The 16,749-nt window shown below is 36.0% G+C and overlaps 1 long non-coding RNA gene and 1 pseudogene across 2 annotated transcripts in view; one reads left to right on the plus strand and one right to left on the minus strand.

Annotated features, from left to right (window-relative positions):
* The window catches only part of LOC309665934, a 203,104-nt gene that overhangs the window by 72,321 nt on the left and 114,034 nt on the right, over positions 1–16,749 (plus strand). The window lies entirely within an intron of this gene.
* Positions 8,470–9,987, minus strand: LOC309665902 (histone deacetylase 2 pseudogene; annotated as a pseudogene). The gene has a single exon. The product of its transcript is annotated as a histone deacetylase 2 pseudogene (transcript).

A 16,749-nucleotide genomic window follows, 5' to 3' on the forward strand; every position in this document is an offset into this window, starting at 1 on the left:
GTGACTCAGTCTGTTAACAATATTTTAAAAGTAAAAATAATTTGTTTTGGCTGTGTGAATGCTGCCAAACTCACTATATAGTATATAACTTAAAAATAGCAACCCCCAAAATCCTTTAGTTTGACTGGCGTGATTCATCATGACTGCATCACAACAAACTCTTTTCAACAAGATTATTTTTCAAGGTTGAGTTTAGAAAACATTGACTTTTTAATCCTCTTCCGTTCATTTATTTAACTTTTGGTATGCAGTGTTTTGGTACTTTCCACCAAAATTTCCGCCAAATTAGATAAAAGTGTTTTCAGGGAATGGCATACAAATAAAACAGAACTACTTTTCAGCTTCTAATAATTTGCTGTTCCTTTCATAAATTTCCAGAGGGAAGGCAACCTTTCAATTAATGGTGGGTATTTGGCCTTTGGCCAAATATAGTAAAGACAGACTTGCTAATCACATTCATGATGATTTTCCAGCAATTCTTGCCAATTAAGGTGTTCATATGCTAGTGAAAACTAGGTATGTCTCAAGCCACAGATAGGCCTTTTTGGATCAAGGCTTGATCCAGAAGGTAGGATATATGTTGTGAAGGTCAGGAGAACCAGTTTTGTTTCCCAGCAGGTCAGGAAAATAAAGTCTACAAGTTTTCACGATAGCTGAACTAGGATAAATGTGACTGATGGGATTATGTCCTTGAATAATCAAATTTTTAATGATTAAAGAATATTATAAGCATTTATAATATAAATTATAAGCCTTTATAAAGCCAGGTCCAGCATGTAAAGAGCTTAGAAGTCTGAACTCCCATCCTTGCAACAAGGAAAAAGCTGAACAAACTGAAAATTACCAGCTCTATAGATTCATCAAAGAATGGAAGCCACAGGGCAAACTGCTGCCCCCAAACTGTGAACACAGACAAACACAGAGAATCACAGTTTATGGGGAGCAGAAGGCATTGCTATACCTTGGTAGGAACACTTAAAGGGTAATTAATTGTTGGAGACTAGCTTGAGAGAGAGAAACTTTTGTGAGCCCAACCTTAGGAAGGCCTCCACGCTTTCCTGAGTTTTACCTCCAGGAGCCCCACCAGGAGAAAATTTGGAGGAAAATTCCATTCATGCTTTTAGCAGGGGGAAGGGAAAAGTAACCATTTTGAAATAAGCTGAGGCCTGTCCTCATTGGAAACTGTTTTACCAGAGTCTGATTTACTTGGGTTTTACCAGAGTCTGATTGACTTGGGTTTTACCAGAACCTAACTTCCCTGGAGGAAGAGAAATACCTAAATCTGGCTCCCTCTAGCCTTCCTGCCTCACCTAAGGGGAGAGGAAAAGAAAAAAGCTGAGGGCTTCCCTGGTGGCACAGTGGTTGAGAATCTGCCTGTCAGTGCAGGGGACACGGGTTCGAGCCCTGGTCTGGGAAGATCCCACATGCCGCGGAGCAACTAGGCCCGTGAGCCACAACTACTGAGCCTGCGCGTCTGGAGCCTGTGCTCTGCAACAAGAGAGGCTGCGACAGTGAGAGGCCTGCGCACCGCGATGAAGAGTGGCCCCCGCTTGCCGCAACTAGAGAAAGCCCTCGCACAGAAACGAAGACCCAACACAGCCAAAAACAAACAAATAAATAAATAAATAAAATTAAAAAAAAAAAGAAAAAAGCTGAGAAGCACTTGTGAAGGTCAGAGTCCAGGGACACAGTGTCAATAAAAGACTGAAGCTTAATCATAGGAATGTAGAATGCCTACCCCCACCTGCCCTGCCACACACCTACCACCACATCAATAGGCCTTCTGTAAAATAATGAGTTACAGTTGAAACAACTGTAAGCCTCAGGCCCTATTTAAGAAGGAATCTCTAGGGAAAACAAGGGAGACAAAAACAAGGACCCTAGAGGAAATTTTTGCCTCTGAAATCACACCTGCAGTGAAAGAGTAAACAAAACCTAACTCTTAGCATTATGAACATAAAACCTCACACTAAAGGATTGTTTACCCCAGTTCCTTTTACCTGATATATCATATCTGGCTTTCAACAGAAAATTGCAAGGTATACTAAAAAAACAAAAAATAGTCTGAAGAGACAAAGCAAGGGTCAGAACCAGACCCTTATGGCAGAGATTTTGGAATCACCAGATAGGGAATTTAACTGTGATTAATATGCTAAGGGCCCAAATGGAAAAAGTGGACAATATACAAGAACAGATAATAGAGATTAAAACTCAGATTCAAAAGGAAGTGCTAGAAATCAAAAACACTTTAGTAAAGAAAAACTATCTTTAATGGGCTGATCAGCAGACTGGAGAGAATCAGTGAGCTCAAAGATATGTCAATAGAAAGTTGAACTGAAAGGCAAAGAGAAAAAAAGAAAAGGAACAGAGAAAGAGTAAATGTCTCTTAAGCTACAGAAATAATGGTGTTCATTGTGTGTGTAATGGGGTTGTGTGTGTGTGTGTGCATGCTTGTGTGAGTTAATTTTTTTAAAAAAACTATGATATCCATACAGTTTTGGAGCCTCAGTTATCCAACATTGTGCTTTGTGAGAAATTTTATATGCCACTATAGAATACATTATTTTATTAAAGTCTGCCATTTCCTACCTCCAACCTTTATGCCTCCTCAGTCTGTCAAATGTATTTGTTTATATATTTTTCTTTAATATATAGAATACATTATCATCTAGTATGAGAATGTGTCTATATGAGTTTGCTAGAGGGAAATTGTGAATCTCAACAAAAATATTAAATACTAATGTGCAACTTCTGAGACACTCTGCTTTCCATACGTAGGTTTTGCCAACAATGAGTTTAGCAAACCTTTTCCAGAAAGGAATGAAAATGACACAATTTCAGGCAAAGTGCTGAAGCTTTACATTAGTGATGAAAGAAAAATAAATTTAAATGTTGAAAGCTGCAGAATATTTAATTGCAATATTTACAAGAGACTTTTGAAGTTTCTCATTTTTTGTAATTGTGTTCATGGACGGTTGTGTAATTTTTTGAGGGGGAGAATAGGGGTATATTGAAACATTTAAATTTTACCAGGGTTGTGGTCCAATTGAAGTAAATCTTTCAAAAATGTTAACAGAAAAAATTTGTTCAGAAATATGAACTAGCTTTCCCTGATATCTAATGGATAGTTTGTTCATTGATTACTTGTTAAAGTTGAAAATATTTTTAAAAGAGTTTTTTTCCTGCTCCCCTGTTTCTATAAAGTATGTCTCATCTGGTGAAAATAATAGTCACCCCCTCCTGACTTTCTCTTTTTGTCTCATGATTTGATCAACAAAACAACTAAAAAGGGACCATGGAGAAAGTTTAGAGGTCACTTTTTAAGGAAAGAAGAAAAACAAATGAAGAAAAGAGAAAAGGGATATGTTAGGGTGAAGGAAGTAAAAAAAAGTTTCCAGGATGAATGTCTTAGGGGGAAAAAAGACACCAAAAATAAGGAAAATAATTAAAGGAATAAACCTAGGTTTTCATGCTTTTTTGTCTCTGCCCTAATTATGTGGTATCATCATTTGATTCTTAATTGACCAGGAAAAGTTTAGCTATGGGAAAAAATAAGGGCGGGATCATGTTATGAGACTGTTTCTCAGTTCCTTTTTTGCTTTTATTGTTATTACTTCTCTTATCTTGTTCCACTTATAAACCTTGCCCTTTGCAAGTCAGAAGGAGTACAGACATAGCTCAGAAGTTAATATGTATGACAGCCCTGAAATTAATCACATCTTCTGAGATAGTAAAAATTCATTTTGAAACAGTGGACTGCAGTGTGCAATTGATCATAGCGTACTGCTTCCTTGTTTCTTACAGTATCTGGATTTTAAGGTGTTCTTTTTTGTCAATTACTGTGTTTATCTTCAAAGTGTATTTCTGTGACAACAAATTACAGATATAAAATTCAGTTTGATTTTTTTAAACTGGTAAGCCTTAAAAATAAAACCTTTCGACTTTTCATCTTCCCATCTATTTTATTCAGTAAAAATAGCATTCATACAACCATCATAGCCCTAGGCAAGCTATTCATGAATTCTAACTGCTTGATCTCATGATTAACATAGTCATAGAAACCTTAACAGTGAGCTTTTGCTTATGATTTCTCTTTGATGAGATGCTGAAATACAGCTCCAAATTGAATTTATTTACACACACACGTGTGTATGTATAGTCTATGTAAATATTTTATATATTATACATATGGCATGAAGAGTGACTCTATAGGTTATAACTGAATTGTTTTGTCAAATTTTAAAAATGTATATCTTCTCCAATATGCACTTGCATCTCTGCTAACTTGAGTGGAGTTTTATAAAATTGGTTGCTCACATTTAAAAAATTTGCTAGTCTCTTGTCTGTTTCTTACTGTGTTCGTTCTATGTTTTTTTAATTAATTGGATGTAAAAAGTACACGCTGTGCTAAAATAAGTCACCTAAGGTCTTTGCCTTGGAGCAACTGTCTCTGGGACTAACCTCTCATGTAATATTAATAGCACATAAGAACAACCTGAAAGAAGTGTTAAGCTGCTATAGCCTCCTGAAAACCTAGAGAATGTTATAGTTGTCAGCTTTCATCTTGTGTTTTTCTTAATATATACATTTATATTTCTTTTCTTTGCTCTTAATCCTGAAGAATCTTTCCTACCTAAGGTTTTGTAGTAATAGTATTAATCTCTCAATGTAGATCATCATTCTGTTTGCAAAATTGTAATTGTGATATTCTGAAGGCCATAGCTAGGGAAGAAGTCTTTCTGGTGATATTCTGAAGGCCATAGCTAGGGAAGAAATCTTTCTGGTGATTCCTATTTTACATTTTAGGAATCTGATATTGATGAGAGCCATATTTCAAGAGAAATAATGTGCTTTGTAATCCATGTGGTGGTCTTTCCTTGCCCATCTACATACCTCTGTTGCCTCAAGCCATTTTTTAGAAAAAGGATGAAAGTGGGGAGGCCTGACCTACCTTACTTGGCCTTGTGGATAAATCGCACTCATAGCTAGTACATCACATTTAGGATGCTGCCGAAGTCTGCTATTGCCTATGGCATGGGGATGGGGTTATACCTTCTGTACGCTAGATTCTATTACAATCTCCTGTTCCCAAAGTGAATATGTAAAATATTAAGGGAAACTTAATGAATTTACTGTAGGCTTCAGGTAGTTGACCCAAAGTTACCTGTTGCTTTGTTCAGTAGGTGGAAGATGAGGTGGCTTAGCTACCCGACTGCTTGTCACATCAGGATCAATGACTTGGACTAGGTCTTGAACCGTGGAATGGGTAGATGTCACACCTGAACATTTTAAACTTCGTTGTCTTCATTTTCTGCCCCTGTCCTTCAGTCCTCTCACTCTAGCCTCTTTTCTTTTGTCTGGAGGCTCCCCTCCCAACCACACACATACACAAATACAGAGAATTTCCTAAGCCCTCTCTTTCCTATTATCCCTTGTGTTTTTCAAATGTTGTAGCCTAAAGCATCTGCTGAAGGCTTTTCTCCCCTTTCTTGATGGTTTTCTGCTGGCCCTGCAGAGATGGATGCTTTGTGCTAGGGTTTCTGTGTCTTTTGGCTGTTAGAGGAGAATAATGAAGACTTTGTTTCCCATTCTGACAGAAGAAATAGATGATGTTGTGGGGTAGGGGTTTTTATTCCAGGCTGTAGCTTATTTTCACCCAAAGTATTCGAAATCAAACACACCTCCCACTGTGATGACTCATTTATTTCTAAAGGTCCCCATCTGGTCTCTGTGAGAAATTCATATTCTTCCTATTAACATAACTTTGACCTTATTTGTAATAAACAAATAACTAATGACTCTGATCTTACTAGAACGCAAGAGCATCCGCCTTTCTGCCCTGGGCTATGTGAAAAATTGTCTTACATTAACAGGCAATGAAAGGTGGTTATGTCTATTTGCCTCTCTTCAGTTTCTAGATTTTTTCATGAATAATAGGGATGGGAAAGAAATTCAGTCCACCAAATCAGTTCTTAAAAATAATTTGTCAAGTGTTGTGCTGAAATTAGTAAACCAGGAAACATAGCCTCTAAGAGAGACTCATTTTCTTCATTCCCGCTCTAATCAGTGTAGATTTTATGTCCTCTGTCCTCATGGCTGCTCTCCTCAAAGAATGAATATTTTCACAAATGTGATTATTTTTTGTAAATAGCCACAAAATAGTATAGTTTCCTCTTATGAAAATGAACTTCACATATTCAACTGTTATTAAACAAGACCTTCAGACTCTTAGACTATTTTGTAATATTTTGATAAATAATATGTATCAGAGCTTTAATTTTTCTGAATTCTCTTTTACCTATACTGTGGTATCTGCTTCTTTCTCTGGTTAGCTGAAACTTGCTATTTTAGTCCTAATCCTTAACTAATCTGTTACTGGCCGTTGTAACAGGTAGAACCTATTCCTCACCCCTGGTACCTACCATTCTTATATCTCCTTTTCATTTCATCTTTATGTTTCTAGATGGCTTTTTTCTTTTCTTCTTTGCCTATTGCCTTGACCCTATCATTACCAAATATCTTCCCCTTTCCTGCTATTCTTCTAAAATTATTTGCTATAACTATATTTTCATCATTTTGTTGCTGGACTTTACCTCCTTTCCAAGGGTCTTAGAATGGGAAGGAGAATGATCTAGTGATATGTGGAGTAACAAGAATTGCATCTTATCCCTCCACTGTTCCAAATGAAATACCATTATCCATTCATGAGTTCATTCATTACCTACGATGTCATGTGCCAGACAGACACGGTGCTAGGGGCCCTAGGGACACAAAGACAAACATGCTGTTGTTCCTGAAGTCAAGAACCTTTCACAGTAAGCTACAGAGAAATGTCTGATTCAGGTATACCTTGGTTTATGATGGCAGATAATTCATAGCCTCGAGACTATTATGATGGCAAATTATTGTAGATCTCCATATCCGTATTTGAACCCTATGTACTAACCAGTCCTTTTGCATTGCTGGAGAGTGAAGGTAGTCTGAACTATTATTTCTAAATAATCGAAAAATTTCTGGGTTCTTGATCTGTTTTTTTGTGTATGTGGGGGATTATCTTAAATATATTTCACTTTTCTCTTCCTATGATTGATTTGATTTAGGTTATTGGAAATGGTGGGGAGTGTTATTATCATGATACAGCAGTTAGAAGGTAACAATACAAAATGGTGACCAAAGTTAAGATTCACTTTTATATGAAATAATAGAGTGAAAAATATGTTCACATTTTTCAAATTGTGTTTATTTGGGAAATGCAATTAATAATATTTTTACATTACCAGGAAAAAAAACTTAGTTGACATTAATTGCTTAGTACATGACAGTTGTTCTGCCTTACATGTGTTACCTGATTTAACATTCTAGCTGAGCTATTGTTTTGATGTCAAATACCTAGCCAGCTTATTCTGCTATATTCCATATGATGTTAGTAACTTAAGTGTTGGAAATAGATAACACCAATTAAAATTTGTAGTTTTTATCTAAGTATTTTTGTGCTATGTCCTGATTACTAATACTGATGTCTATTTAAAAATGAAAGTAAAAATATTTGTAAAGTAATATTTGGCATGACTTAATTTCCTGGGAAAATTTCAGATGTTATCTAATATTGTATCCAACTCAGTTTTCCTTTTTTTGGCTGCGTTGGGCCTTCGTTGCTGTGTGCAGGCTTTCTCTAGTTGCGGCAAGCGGGGGCTACTCTTTCTTGCAGTGCGTGGGCTTCTCATTGCAGTGGCTTCTCTCGTTGCAGAGCACGGGCTCTAGGTGCTTGGGCTTCAGTAGTTGCAGCATGTGGGCTCAGTAGTTGTGGCTCATGGGCTCTAGAGTGCAGGCTCAGTAGTTGTGACACACAGACTCTGTTACTCTGTGGCATGTGGGATCTTCCCGGACCAGGGATCAAACATGTGTCCCCTGCATTGGCAGGCAGATTCTTTTTTTTAAAAATCTAAACAGCAGGTTTTATTTTAGCCTTAATATAAACACAGGAAAGTTCTAGTAAAACACAACCATACAATTTCTTGTCTACTTGGTATATAGTGGAGATTGGCAAAAGAGTCACATATAGCTCAGTATGGAAGCTATAGTTTCCTTTTCTGATTATGGATTTCTTCTTTCAACTCAGAATCTCCATTTCCAGTTTTTGAGAATCTTTGGTTCAGCTCAAAGATAATTCCTATATCTCAATTGCATAACTTGTATCATTAATTTCAGAGATAAATTATGATAATGAGATATCAACCTTCAACAACATTGACTGGCTAAGCTATAGAGAACAAGACTGTAGAACTCCTATTACATGAAGAAATAATAATTACTGTAAATACAGTAATTTCCTAAAGAAATAGTTTATGGATGTCTTTGAAGTTGCAAATCAGTATCTTCCACCTCTAGTGTATTCTATTTCTACAGAAACAGTCATGTCATTAGCCTATGAAAAAAGACTCCATGATGTAATAAACAGACAAAAGACAATCCAAGTACAATTTTTTAATAAAGATAATTACAAAAGATGGAAAAATCAGCTCAGAAAGGCCAACTACTTCTTCAATAGAGCAGTTTTTTGACATAATAACACATCAGTTTTAAATACTATCACATAAAGCATGGTGGAGAAAAGAAATTTTGCTTCATAATTAGAAAACTCACAATAAAACTTGCCAAGAAAAATAAACCCAAAAAAGCCATTTTGAAAATAAATACAGTCCATGCCAAAGTAGTAGAAAATGAAGCCAGAAGTCTTTGAAAAGAAAACATTTTTCTTCCCAATATTTTCTCACTGAAAGTGATGAGACTCTCAAATTCAAGGGTTGCTGAGCTGCTCTGATTTGGCTCCTTTGGTATCTGTTTTTTCACCACTATTATCCTTGGATTTATCTTCTTCTTTAACACCTGTTTTTTTGTCCTCCGTTTCCTTCTTGTCTTCTTCAATTCTAGCTTTCTTTGCTCCTTTCTTATGATCAGCCACATTTCTACGACCTCCCTCTCCTTCGTCCTCAGAATCTGAGAATTCTTCATCACAAGCTATCCGTTTGTCTGATGCTCGAATAGAAATTCTCTTGTCTGGATCTTCTCCATCTTCATCTCCACTGTCTTCGTGAACTGCATCTTCTGGAATAGCTTGCATTTGGACGCCAGTTGCATGTGGCAACATGCGTAAATTTTCAAATAAATGCTGTTTTATCTTTTCCATATATTCTGGAGTGTTCTGGTTTGTCATGTTTGAAGGACTAATATGCAGTTTGAAGTCTGATCCAAAATACTCAAAGTAATCATTATATGGCAATTCATTGGGAATCTCACAATCAAGGGCAACAGCAGTCTCATATGTCCAACATCGAGCAACATGGCAGATTGTGTATCCACCTCCCCCAAGCATCAGTAATGGTAAATTGAAAGTTTTTACAACTTCTACACATTTAGCATGACCTTTGACTGTCAAATTGAAGCAACCAAGTCTATCACCGGATAGTGAGTCTGCACCACACTGTAGCACCACTTGAACGTAGAAATTTGATGTACTCATCGCTGTGGTATTTTGTCATTTCTTCAGCAGTGGCTTTATGGGGCCTATATATTTCCATTTTTCTATACAAGCCATAATTTAGCAGCAAGTTATGGGTCATGCGGATCCTATGAGGTTTCATGGGATGACCCTGTCCGTAATAATAATTTCCAATATCACCATCGTAGTAGTAGCAGACTTTCTTCTTGCCGCCTCCCTGACTGTACGCCATGGGCTACCCGACCACCGCCACCTCCGACTCCTCCTTTGGCTGCTGCTGCTGCTGCTGCTGCCGCGGCTCGGCGGGGAGAGAAGAGGGCTGGGGCGAAGGTGGGGGGGGGGTGGCAGTGCCGCGGGGAAAGGCAGGCTGGAGGGCCGGAGGGAAGAGAGGAGGGGAGTGCCGGGAGGGCTCGGTACTGCCCGGCTGAGTGGCCGAGAGCACGGACCAGGGGGTGGCAGCGGCGCCAACTTGCGACCTGGCAGGCAGATTCTTAACCACTGTGCCACCAGGAAAGTCCAATTTTCCTTAATGAATTAACTGTTCTATTTTTAGTGTGATACATCTGTTGTCTTATTTCTTTCCTCCTAGCATAAGACTTTTTGACCATTCATTCAGTTATTTGATATTTCTTGAATACTTGCTTTGTTCTAAGTAATGGCTTGTAACATAGCCCTAAACAGTATATATCCCTGCCCTGCCTTCCACAAAACCAGGGAGTTAGAGATTTTTTTTAGTTACTTGCTAGTAACAACATCCTTATCCTCATAATCTTTCTCTGTAGCTAGATAAAATTACTGTAAAAATTTCTATTAAAAATGCCTCTTATGGAGGGAATGTACCTCAATGTAATAAAGGGCATATATGATAAGCCCATATCTAATATCATACTCATTGGCAAAAGCTGAAAGCTTTTTCTCTAAGATCAAGAACAAGATAAAGATGGCCACTCTCACCACTTTTATTTAACAATATGGAATTGGAAGTCCTAGTCAGAGCAATTAGGCAGGAAAAGGAGATAAAAGGTATCAAGTTGGAAAGAAAGAAGTAAAACTCACTATTTGCAGATGACATGATAGTACATATAGAAAACCCAAGACTCCACCAAAAACAGAACTGAAAAATGAATTCAGTGAAGTTGCAGGATACAAAATCAGTATACTGAAATCTGTTGCATTTCTATACACCAATAATGAACTACCAGAAAGAGAAATTAAGAAGACAGTTGCATTTACAATTGCATCAGAAATCATAAAATACCTAGGAATAAGCTTATCAGAGGAAATGAAAGTCCTGTACACTGAAAGCTATAAGACATTGATGAAAGCAATTGAAGACACAAATAGATGGAAAGGTATTTCATGCTCTTGGATTCAAAGAATTAATATTGTTAAAATGTCCATACTACCCAAGGAAATCTATAGATTTAGTGCAATTCCTATGAAAAATTCAATGGCATTTCTCACGGAAATAGAACAAACAATCCTAAAATTTGTACGAATCCACAAAAGATCCTGAATAGTCCATGCAATCTTGAGAAAGAACAAAGCTGGAGGCACAACACTCCTTCATTTCAAACTATATTACAAAGCTTTAGTAATCAAACAGTATGGTATTGGCATGAAAACAGACACACAGATCAATAGAACAGAAAAGAGAGCCCAGAAATAATCTCACGCATATATAGGTAATTAATTTACAACAAAGGAGTGGGACTTCCCTGGCGGTCCAATGCTTAAGACTTTGTCTTCCAATGCAGGGGGTGCGGGTTCAATCCCTGGTCAGGAAGCTAAGATCCCACATGCCTCGTGGCGAAAAAACCAAAACATAAAACAAAAGCAATATTGTAACAAATTCAATAAAGACTTTAAAAATGGTCTACATCTAAAAAATCTCAAAAAAAAAAATTTACAACAGAGAAGCCAAGAATATATAATGGGGAAAGGAGAGTCTCTTCAATAAATGGTGTTGGGAGAACTGGACCACTCTCTTATGCCATGCACAGAAATTAACTCAAATGGATTAAAGACTTGAACCTAAGACCACAAGATTCCTAGAAGAAAACATAACCAATAAACTCCTTGACATTGGTCTTGACAGTGTGTGTGTGTGTTTTTTTTTTTTTTTGATCTGGCAACAAAAACAAAGGAAACAAAAGCAAAAAAAATATAGGGGACTACATCACACTAAAACTTCTGTACAGCAAAAGAAGTCAACAAAATGAAAAGGCAACCACCTGAATGGGAGAGAATATTTGCAAATCATATATCTGATAAGGGGCTAATATCCAAAATATATAAGGAATGCATACAACTCAATAGCAAAAAAAAAAAAAAAATCCAATTTAAAAAATGGTAGAGGATCTTAATAGATGTTTTTCCAAAGAAGACGTGCAGATGTGTCCAACAGGTACCTGAAAAGATGCTCAGTACCACTAATCATCAGGGAAATGCAAATCAAAACCCCAGTGAGGTATCACCTCACACCTGTTAGGATGGCTGTTTTCAAAAAGAGAAGAGTCAACAAGTGGTGGGAAGGGTATGGAGAAGAGAGAACATTTGTGCACTGTTTCTGGGAATGTAAATTGGTGCAGCCACTATGGAAAACAGTATGGAGGTTCCTCAAAAAATTAGAAATGTAACTACCGTATGATGCAGTAATTCTACTTTTGGGTATTTATCCAAAGAAAATTAAAATACTAACTTGAAAAGATACCTGCACTCCATGTTTATTGCAATATTATTTACAGTAGCCAAGTTATGGAAACAACCTGTGTCCATCAATGGATATATGGATAAAGGCATTATATATATACAATGAAATGCTATTCAACTGTAAGAAAGAATGAGATTTTGCTGTTTAAAACATCATGCATGGACCTTGAAACATTAGGCTAAGTGAAATAAGCCAGAGAAAGACAAATGTATTATTTCATTTATATGTGGAATAAAAACAAAACCAAAACAACAAAAATAAACCTCATGGATACAGAGAACAGATTGGTGGTTGCCAGAAGCAGGGGTGTGGGGGTGCATGAAATGGGTGAAGGGAGACAAAAGGTACAAACTTCTAATTATAAAATAAGAAATGAGGATGTAATTTATAGCATGGCAACTATATGTTGCCTATTTGAAAGTTATTGAGAAAGTAGATCTTAAAATTTCTCACCACAAGAAAAAAAATTCTGTAAATATGTATGGTGATGGATGTTAACTAGACTTTACTGTGGTGATCATTTCACAGTGTATAGAAATGTTGAATTATTTTGTTGTAAACCTGAAACTAATACAATGTATATCAATTATACCTCAATAAAAAAAGGAAAAATACCTCTTTTTATCATAAAAAGACATACTAGTAACAAATAAGCTAAACCAAGTGAAAACTGTATATATATTGGAATGTCAGTCTCTGTTCACATATATACATACATGTATACACATACCTACATACATATATCCTTCCAGATTTCTTGTGCATTAAAGTTATATTTTACATAAATGGGATCATACTGACTGCTACTGTATGTCCTGTTTGCTACATTTTTTTCCCTCACAAGTATGTTAAATATTAAAAAAATTTCCATCTACTTTACTTCTTTTGATTACAACATTTTCATTTTCACTGTTTGTCTGGAATTCTACTTCCTGGAATAATCGTGCTCCAGGAGGTGGATATTTATGTTTTTTTCTCACTTTCCACTGTTTTAGACAATGATGAAAAACAACAATAAATTTCATTGCTATTTTAAATCATTGTTAACATTTGTTATTCTTTGATTATGAATAAAGCAGAGCAGTTTTTCTCATAGATCAGAAGCCTTATTATCCAATGTGTAGGCTAGCACTTCATCTGCTAGGTTTCTGTTATAAACTTGGAATCATTGCTACCCACTTGTACATTTTCCCTGCATTCTCCAGGAGAATCCTAGAAACAAATTTCCCAGAATTCTTTTTTCTAATGGTTGTCAATTATATTCAATAAGAGGCATTCGAAGGATATTATTAGAGAACTAAAATCAGAATTGAAAATTGGATGGTTTTGGATTGACTTGTGCTGAAATTAATCTGTTGTACAGATCAGTTTCGGTGACCCAGCTGACCTAATTTGAAGTTTTGATTCAGTTGGGTCAATGGATTACCACTGAACATTTGCAACAGTTCTGCTGAACTCAGTCCATATGAAAATTATGTAAATAATTTTCAAATAGCTGCCATAAAAATGAGAAGTGACTCAAATTTATCGGTGATTCTCTGCCTTTCAGTAACAAGATAGCAGTTTCTACATTTTCTCTTTGAGGGTCACATTTCTGCTGTTATGTCTATACAAGTGATGCTTTATCAACTGATATAGTGACTGAGCGTGGAACCCAGCTGCATGTTGCCTTTCAATATTGATCTTTTGTGTTGAAGTGTAGTGAACTCGATCACTCTGAACTTCAGTCAGCAAAGACCAGTAATATAAGAGTTGGTTGAAACCAGTCCAGGTGGTAATATTATCAAAAAGGCAAAGGATTTCATCCAACACGGTAACTAATTCTTTGAACTAGCCAAGAACACCATTTAGAAATGTGAATCCTAGAACTGTGTTGGATTAGGATAACTAATATACAGATTTAAATTTTCTCCAGATGATTTTTGATCTTTTTTCTTGATAAATGTACAATAGCTCCATTGCTAAGAGGACACTATCATAATGATAGAATAGTTTGCCTGAAGGTATGCAGAAGAATTCATCATGTTGCATATATCAGCATATTCAGTAATCTTAGGTGGATGTCTTGATCATTTAAATACATGTTGGAAAATGAAATACATATATATGTAAATGTGACTTGAGTGATTTTCAGGATATATGATATATAACTAGAACTCTTATCTGGGAAGGTATATGGGTATGTGTGATAAGGGGTTTTCAGAATTTTTGAGAAACATCTTTGGTTGAGTGTATTTCTTAAGGATGATGGATATATTTGAGCTGTTGTATCTCACTTATGATAGTCTTGACCCGCTTATCTATAAAGCAGAATAAATAATCAAAATCTGTCTTAGAAGTGTCAATCCTTTGTGCTTCAGGGGTCAAAAAGTCTAGAGGTAAGTCAAATATCAGGATAGTGATTTTCTTCTAAAGATTTCTTAGACAGTCTAAAGAGTCATGGATAGAGAAACACAAAAAAATGTAAATATTATTCATTCTCCAATTTCAGATTCAGTTTTTGTGCTGTTTCTGTTTTATTCTGGATATTTCAGGGACGCTCGTGCAATCAGATATTGTGTATAAGAATTGAAGAAGCATTAGTTATCTTTAAGTGAAAGAAATGGTTTTCATAAACAGAAGTATGTCTTAATTATTTATCCTGTTTTTTTCTTCATAGTGAAGATAATTAAGATTATGTCTCACTCTAAATAGCAGAATATTATGACATTTTAGAAGAATTGCTTCATTGAGGATTAGAAGAAATTAAGTATAGTTTTGGTTTTGGTCAAGTCAAATGAATTATCTCTTTGTCCTGGTATTCTTGTGAGTGGAGTTTTAAAATAAAATTGATCATTCTGTGGACTCTACTGAATCTGTATTTTATTAACATTATCATAAGTAACTAAAGCTTATATTAGTCCTGTGAAATAAGAATTACTAGCAGCATTCCACATGTAGGAAAATTCAAGCTTTGAAAGACACATAACTTATATGAGCTACTAGATATCTGAGGGTTCCAGGATTTGAACCCAGTCCTTACGCATCCAAAGCCTATGCTCAGGAACACTAGTTCATTACCAATTGTGTAAGAATACTGCCCATAATTTTGGGACTCTCTTTTCTTAGCATTGTTTCTTCTTACCATTCACATTCTTAGATATTTGTTTGAATAAGAGAAATAAATGTTAGCAATTGAGTTTTGTTTTTGTTACTGTTGAACCCCCAATCAGTTACTTTAATTTTTAATTTTTCTTGCAATAATGTGAAATCAAAGAACCGGTGGTGATTGGATTGAAAAGCGCCCCCTCCACCATCAGTCCTTCCTCATTTCAAATAAGCAAGAAATGGCATTGTTTTTAAATTTACTTTAGCTCCATTGATAGCACTTGGAGGCAGAGGTGGGAATTGGTAAATATGACTTTTATTTAAATAGCACATTGACTAAAAGATGGAATCTAAGAGTTAAGTAACTTACCCTTGATTGACATCCAATTTTAACATTTAAATATTTCTTGTAAGGATAGCATTGGAAGACAACAGTGAGCTTTCTCTAGTTTTTCTTAACCACTTCTATGGTATTAAACACCACCTACATGCTTGAATCTGATAACTTATGCTCTAATACAGAACATTTTTTTAAAACCCAAACTTGTGCATCCAGTTGCCTAATTGACATCTCCACTGAGATTTATCAACATTTTAAAACTTCTTAATGTGTAGTAAAATATACATGTGGAAAAGTGCCCTCTACCCCAGTAACCATTATCCTAATACTCAACCGCTATCCTAACACTTTAACTTTATAGTAGTCATCAAGATTTGAAATATACATTTATATATTATTGATGGATTATTAGTTTAATGTCTGTTGACATTAGCTCTGTGTTCCATCAGTACAAGGTTTTATTCAGCATATATATGTATCATATCATCTAGCAGAATGCCTGATACTTAGTAGATTGTCTAAATAACACATTGAGTAATGAAGGGACTGTGGAAAATATAACCAATTTGTATTATGTACACAGATCAGTTTGCTGATACATGCAGAATTTTCTGGTTAATTCCAGGGATAGGGAGAAAGGGAGAGTTGATTCCTGCCAGTTATTGTGCTCACATTGTTTTTTTTTTTGGCTGCGCTGCGTGGCATGCGGGATCTTAGTTCCCGGACCAGGGATTGAACCTGTGCCCCCTGCAGTGGAAGTGTGGAGTCTTAACCACTAGACCGCCAGGGAGGTCCCTGTGCCCACATTGTCTAACAACAAGATTTAGCTAAATGTCTACATTTTCTTCCGGCCTTTCTGATATTATTCAGCAAAATGAAAAATAGTATTTTCTTTATGTGTAACAGATAAGTAGTTCAAACACAAAGCCTGCAGTATTTTTATTTACTTTCCCTTGAATAAAGAATGGAGAGCTTTGTAGTTCTAGTTTATGTAACGACCAGGCAGGCATGAACATTCATGTAAAACGACATCAGGCTGGCATTGGAAGGTCATTCTTTTGGCACACGTCATTAGTTGGATCTCTCATCCTTTTCTAGCTTATTATTCTT

This window comes from Balaenoptera physalus, assembly GCF_965194825.1.
Source record: "Balaenoptera physalus genome assembly, chromosome: 8".
Classification (NCBI taxonomy): Eukaryota; Metazoa; Chordata; class Mammalia; order Artiodactyla; family Balaenopteridae; genus Balaenoptera; species Balaenoptera physalus.